This window comes from Myzus persicae, unplaced genomic scaffold (assembly GCF_001856785.1).
Source record: "Myzus persicae strain clone G006 unplaced genomic scaffold, MPER_G0061.0, whole genome shotgun sequence".
NCBI classification, from domain to species: Eukaryota; Metazoa; Arthropoda; class Insecta; order Hemiptera; family Aphididae; genus Myzus; species Myzus persicae.
The window spans coordinates 46,882-54,439 of NW_019102974.1; positions in this window are offsets into that span (position 1 = coordinate 46,882).

The window sequence follows — 7,558 nt, forward strand, 5'->3', positions numbered from 1 at the left end:
GACAGGACAATCCTCTGTATACACCAACCCTCAGAAGAACACGTAAAAACTACGAACGAGGGACTCTACCCTCTAAAAATCGTCAGCTAGACCACAATGAAAAATTACTTAACTAACGTAAAACGCTGCAGCAGCTTCAGCTTGATGGAAAAACTTCTTCACGGTCCGATACTTCGCAGCCAGTCGATCTTGTCCTCGCTAGCTCGTTTTTGAGGTGGCATGCAGTTGACGAAACCTTTCTTCCAACTCCCTTGCAGTCATAATCCCAGTAATAATAAGCTTCGATGTAATTTTCCACCGTAATGGGGACTACCTGCATACCTAGCTAGGTTCGTATACTATTGTAAACAGTTATCTATACCTACCCTATTTTAATTTCCAAATGATAAATTATGACTTATGAACATAGATTTTATAGATAAACCGGGTGAGTTTTATATTTACCTACTATAATTCTATAACTATAGTCCATAGTTGATAAAATATTATACGTTTATGATACTGAATAAAACGAATGACATATTATGACTGTGGTATGACTGAAGGCGAGCCTCATGGGGATGTTTAGATGTTATCTTGCGTTATCGCAAATAGTAATTTTTATTTATTTATTTTTTATTATTATATAACTGGCACAAGGCCCATAAGTGCAATTAATTCAATATTAAATTGAAATAGAAACACAGCAAATATGTCATGAATAGATCGGTACCTATAATTTTTAGAAATGAAATATTTGGAAACCAGTGGCAATCGCCACCTTGTATAGTACCTAGAGTAAATTGTAAAAATTACTATTGTATATTATTGAAATGTGTTATGCACAAATGTACAATAGATAGTAGATACTATAACCAGTAGCCACTTTAGGTTCTCCTAAATTAACCCAAATAATATAAGTAAACAGGCGCACAGAACACTGGACATTGGTTATCAATAATCAACTTCTCTGTACAAAGCTATTTTTAATACCAAACAGATTATTTTTTTTTTATTATGCATTAACTTGTTTTTTTACAAGCGTTATTGCTAACAGACCTAATACAATAGAGTGACTTCTTAATATTTAATATACTTCTCAATACCACATTTTATATTTCTTATTACTGCACTTTACAATAAAGACAGTTGCAATTGTGAATATAATATTATATTATATCAAAAATGAGTATTAACTAGTTAAAGAGTTGAAGTCAGGTTAATTTTTCTAACTTTTTAATTTAAGAATATCTAGTTAAAGAATCCATCGTAATACAACTTTGATGAATAAAGTTAATGTAAAAGATAATACCTACACTTAGTTAAATTATAATATCCATATCTTCTTAACAGCTTGAGAGCCTTGTAGGTCCATTGTCACCATTAATTCATTCCATCGGTCTCTGCCATTTAAGAATGTTCTCTAATTGTAAACTTTCATGGATCATTGTTACATCTTATCGGTTACAGCACGATTGAGCATAAAACACATTTTTCACGACACGATTGAGCAAATTTGTCGGTGTATCAATGGATATAGAAATACAAAAGGAAACCTACACCATTGAGCGTAAGAAATTCTGCGATGTTGCCATTTTCAGTATTGAACATATTATCCAAAAAATATGGTAAGAGTTAAAAAATAATATGATTTCATAGCCATTAATACTCAAATTTCATAGATCTACCAATTTAATAAAAACAAATCTTATTTCATATTTGATAATAATAATATAGTAATAAAAATAATTAAGTATTCATACTTGCTGCCTGCTGGTTTGAAATTGATAATAATAATAAATTAATTTTGTATACCATGATATCTGTTTTCAAGTTGGCAAAAATATAATAAAGTAGAGATTCCGTATTTTTTCGATTTAAATATTGGTCGAAAGCTTTTATGTGAAATTCTAGTTTCTCGATAACATTTTCAATTAAGCTGGACTCAACTCACAGCTTGAATAAAAATAATTGGTGTAATAATTCTTGAAAATAATAAATAAATTACAAAATATTGGCAACGTGAATGTTGCAGAGTCGCATACATATTCTATACTCAATCGTGTTGCTAAAAAGGTAAGTATATCAATCGTGCTTTACCGCTTTTTCCACAACATCCCTCCATCTTGTTTCTAGTCTTCCTATAGACCTTTTCCATACATTTCTTCCATTTATGATACTTGTTATAGTTTTTCCTTCGGATCTCCATACATGTCCAACTATCATTCTATCCGCTTGATTCTGCAATATGATAGGATATTTGGCCTTCCGTACATATTTTTTAAGTCATTATTGTGTCTTATGTGTCTTCTTTCGTACGTTACCGTTTCCATATTATAAGCTAAGCTAAATATTTTTCAGAGTATTTTTCTTTCTGTTGTAAATCTCTATATATAACTGAAGTAGGTACTCGAAACTAGTATTAATTACTCATCATTTTGTTTTAATCACGCTGTATATACAATAGTTTACGTACAAATAAACAAACAAATATTACTTTTAGTTGACACTATATAACGCGTAATTGCCAGTAAACCATTACAGGTAGTGTGCAATAAAAATAGGAGTACAATACATAATAATATAATAGAGTAGGTAGTAGGTACTACACTAAAAGCTAATAAAAAAAAAAAAAAGAGTAGGTACTAGATATTATATTTACAAAATATTTACATACCTAGTTATTATTTAAAAAAAACTAAAGTTGCACAATCATTATATTAGTTGGGATTCAAGTGGTATTAAAAAAATAGAAATAAATAATAATATTAACTTTTTCTTAACTATGTTAATAGGTAGTTAATATTTTTCTCCATATTACCAATACACTTTTAGAGTTAAACACGTCCAATACTGTTATTGTTAACTACTGACTTATAACTTAACTTATAGTTGATGATTTATTTAATAAAATTTATACTATAGGCAATTTTAAGAGTGCCTTGTGTAATAATAGATACCTACAACTAGATAGATATCGTAGTTTTCTTCTTACACTTGTATGTAGGTACTTGAACGGCTAAGCTATGAGTCTAACCCGTTCTATAGGTTTACTAAAGTTTTCGACAGCGCGGCCGCAAAGTGCCAAACAGAAACGAGCAAAACCAATTGATAATCATTAATCATAATTTTGTGTGTGACGATGTTTCCATAGAATATAGATAAAAATTATATTAATTTGTTATTCGCTCTGCGGTTTTATATCGTCGATTATTATTGGTAGGTATTTTATCTCTTTTATATTATAAATTACAATACACACAATATTTTACTTACTAACTCACCTGTATAATATTATTGTTATCTCAGCCGTCAACTATGGTCTGCCGTCGTCTTGTTGTTCTGCACTTGTACGTTGTTTAATTATAGGCGTACGCGCCGATACTTGATGGCAGACCTAAAAGGTGTACAGCTGTATAGGTACTCTAGTCTTCCAGGTGTTGATTATTTTACTATATTAAATGTAAGTAGTGAGCAGTTTAGGGATTGGTCCTATAATTGAATACATTTTTCGAATTACATTTACGTTGTAAAAATATAACATATACTGATTTACATTTACCTATGTCTTTGTTTTTATTGAAAATGAGTAAAATGATGGCTGAAAATGAAATTAAAAACTATTGCAATATATTACAATTGACAATGTATAAACACGAGTTTGTATACGTAGGTACCTCATTACCTAAGGGTTGATACATAACGTTTAATAATTGATGTTTAAAACTTTCGTTAACCTAAGCAAAAATAGATTTGTTAATGCATATACTATACTTAGATATTATAATACGATATAAAAGCATTCGAAAAACGCGAAGTAAAATTGTTTCGATATCAGTGTCCATTTACTAATAATTAATAATTTAATATATTTATGGACATTTAAGTAAGACAGAAGAATAATAATTCGCTTAATATATTTTAACCATTATGTGCATAATAGTTATATTATAAACACTATAATGCACCTAGATATATTAATGTACTTATAGGTAGTAATAAATTATAACTTATAGGTAACGAAAATGTTGCATTTAAAATCTGAAAATAAGTATACTAAGTTATACTATGATTCTATATTTCTATGGAGCCAGTAGTGACATAGTGACAATAATTATAATAATCTACCTGAAAGAAGTATAATCATAAATATTGTTAGTTAAACGAATTACGATATCATACCTTTATTATCTACAGTTTTATCATGCATACCATGATTTAAATTACGTTATCGTATATTCGTGGGGATACCTATAATAGGATTTTGTCGACGTTTATATTTTGTTCATAATATAATATTATAATAATATAACCACGGACGACGGACAATCTAATCCGCTGCAAAAATGTTCGTAACGCTCTACGCACTATAATATGCATTCTCCAAATGCAGTACCTATATAATATTATATCTAATAAATTAATACCTAACTATTGGAATCATCGGCTAATATATAAAGTTATATACAATGAATAATGATTAATAATATATATTATTTATTTTTACTTTGATGACAAATTAATATAATGAGAAGACCATTAGGCAATAATATATAATTAATTATATACCTAGTTATTTTAATATGCTGACTAATGTATTCAAGTAAAATATATTATTTCAATATCTTACAAGAAATAATTCATTTGATTGTACAAGTCTTGTTTGTTAAATAATATAATAAAATATAGTAGGTACTACTAGGTAGTACTATCATAGTAGGCATATTATAGCCCAGCTGCAGTATAGCCTATTTAGGGCATGGGTAAATCGTAAATACTATATATATAATACTGCGATGTACGCACTACTACAATACGGTGTCCCACGAAGATTCACTAAATCAAAACGGTATTATAAAATCGAGTCTGCACTAAGCATTACCCCACCACTTTAAATTGATAAATCCTCGCGAGGCAACCCTATAGTAATTAATTTCAACAAACGTATTAACATATTGACCTAGTTTTGAGTTAATAATAATTCAGTGAACTTTCATTTAGCGAATATCCATTTTTAAATATTTTCTGACAATAATAATCGTTGTTTACCTTCAACATGTATATTATTATATTATATTATAATATATTATGTTTAATTGATGCAATATATATCTAGCCATCTAGGTAATATAAAAACATAATCCTAAAACTTATCATGTGATGCATAATATTATATATCTGTGACTTGCACATGATAGCGTTATTTTTATTATTATACAAAATAATATAATATAGGTATAATATATTCAAATTATAAATGTGTTAATAAAATGTGCAGATTAATAATCATGTTATGTGATGAGTTACATGGAATGTTTTTATTTTATTGCGTAACTACAATTAACAATGATCTAATCTCTCGTCAGCCCATAAAATATTTTGAACTAAAATAAAAAATTAAAATAAAAATGATTATATATCGATCATTTATTGTATAACTTTATAATATATTTATAAGGATTATCATCACCAGTTTTGATACTACTTATTTAAGGTCTATGATTTTATTGAACATTTTAAAATAATGTACTTTTTAGAATTACCCATAAATATTGTTCTTCAGAAAATAACATATTGAAAATCAATCCAACAATGTGAAAAATATAGTTATAAGTCTTAAATTTAACACGAATGTATTTATACAAATACAATATGTTTATACTTTTAAGTTATAACTTATAAGTTATAACTCACAAAATAATAATAATAGAAATATTTTAACTTTTTAATAGATTTTCAGTATACAATTTTCTGAAGTAGGCCAGACATGTATAATACTAAAATAATGTATATTATGTGTAAATCATTATACATGTAGTAGAGGTACCTAACTATGTAAATTAATTGTCAGTAAAATGTATAGATATACTACACATTACACAAATACCAATAATTTTGGAATAAAATAATATTTAATATCAGCGGCAAAGTTAAACTATATTCTAAAATAATGTTTATAACTTGATAGTATTAAATTTTACAGAGCATAAAACAACTATTTTCATATTGCATAATATCAAGAAATAAAAAAAAACAAAGTTAAGGATAGTTTAAAAGTTTGTGTACATTAAACGGGTGTGTATTAATAAATGGGTAACTTGCCAGATTCTTAAAATAAATAAAACAATATTGTTGAAACTTGAAACATAACATACTATACTATTTAGTATTTAGTTACAAATAAAAAGTCGAAAAATGAAAAAAAACAAATGAATTATATTTGAAGTGCTCTCGATGGTAATATGGTATACTACATTTCTCAATGACTGCCTATGTATATTATAGGTAGGTTCAACAGATATCTAATATCAGATATCTACATATTATTAGAAACATTGTAGCCTATAAGTATAGTTTTATACGTATTTTGTATAATACATACTACACAGGTAGCTTAATAATAAAGAATGTGTTTATAGTGGGTAAAGACCTAAGCTAATACTTAAAATGTATTATATATATATTATTTAATGTATTTTATATTGTCTATTTGAACTTGAGTGCTAAGAAATATTGCAAAAAAGAAAATGGTGGGATATTCCTTACTTAGAAAATGTAAAAAAGACAGATGAGAAGTAAATAGTAACGTAAATGTACCGATATTGGCAATATTATAGTTTTATATTATCTTAACACGATAAAATGTTGTATTCAGTTTTAAGGCAAGCTCGTCATTCTTCCCAATAATAATATTCGAGATGTGTCGTTTTGTCAATGTGTATGGCTCTATATGGATTTCCAAATTGTATCCCAAAAAAAATATGTCCAAAATATAATTTTCATGGTCAATTTATAATACATATTAATACCTGTATTATAATAAATAGATGGGTGTCTATTTTCAAAATCAGAAAAAAAGCAACATTTTTCAAAACTGCAGTTTACTTTGGTTTTTTCCAAGTGACAACACTGTACTAAAAAATATTATGTAAAATACTGAACTTCAAAACTGGTTTTAACTTTAAAGACTTTAAATCAAAAAGGCAAAATTGTGGTTGACTTCAAAATCACCTATTTGATGAAATGTATTTCAAATGTAGCCATTTATCCCACATCTAGGGTAAATTTAATTAAAAAAAGAACCATATTATTATGTAAAACAATCTTGGTTTTACAGAAACAGCTGTAGATCAAAACTACCAATTAAACCAGTTATGAATAAAATAACAAAATTCTATACAACTCTTGAAATCATATATTTATCCTTAACAAGACTCAGAATCGGACACACTCAAATCTCCCACAGTTTCTTAATGACCAAGTAAGAATTCCCAATATGCACAGCCTAGGGCGTTCAAGTCAGTAGTCATCATTAACCACATTCTCACTAAATGAGCTGAGTATATCACAACATCGGAACAAGTCACAACCTACCCGAATCACTATAGTCTAAATACTCCACAACACCTTCAATCCATGTCAACAATCAACATCATCCAATTCTGAATTCATCACATCCACCAATATTTAAGCCAAAATTAAAAATACATATTTAGAATAAGTACATAATATATGTAATTGATTAAATTATTTATAAGCCCAAAAGATATTTTGCGATGGTATTTTATCAATATAAAAT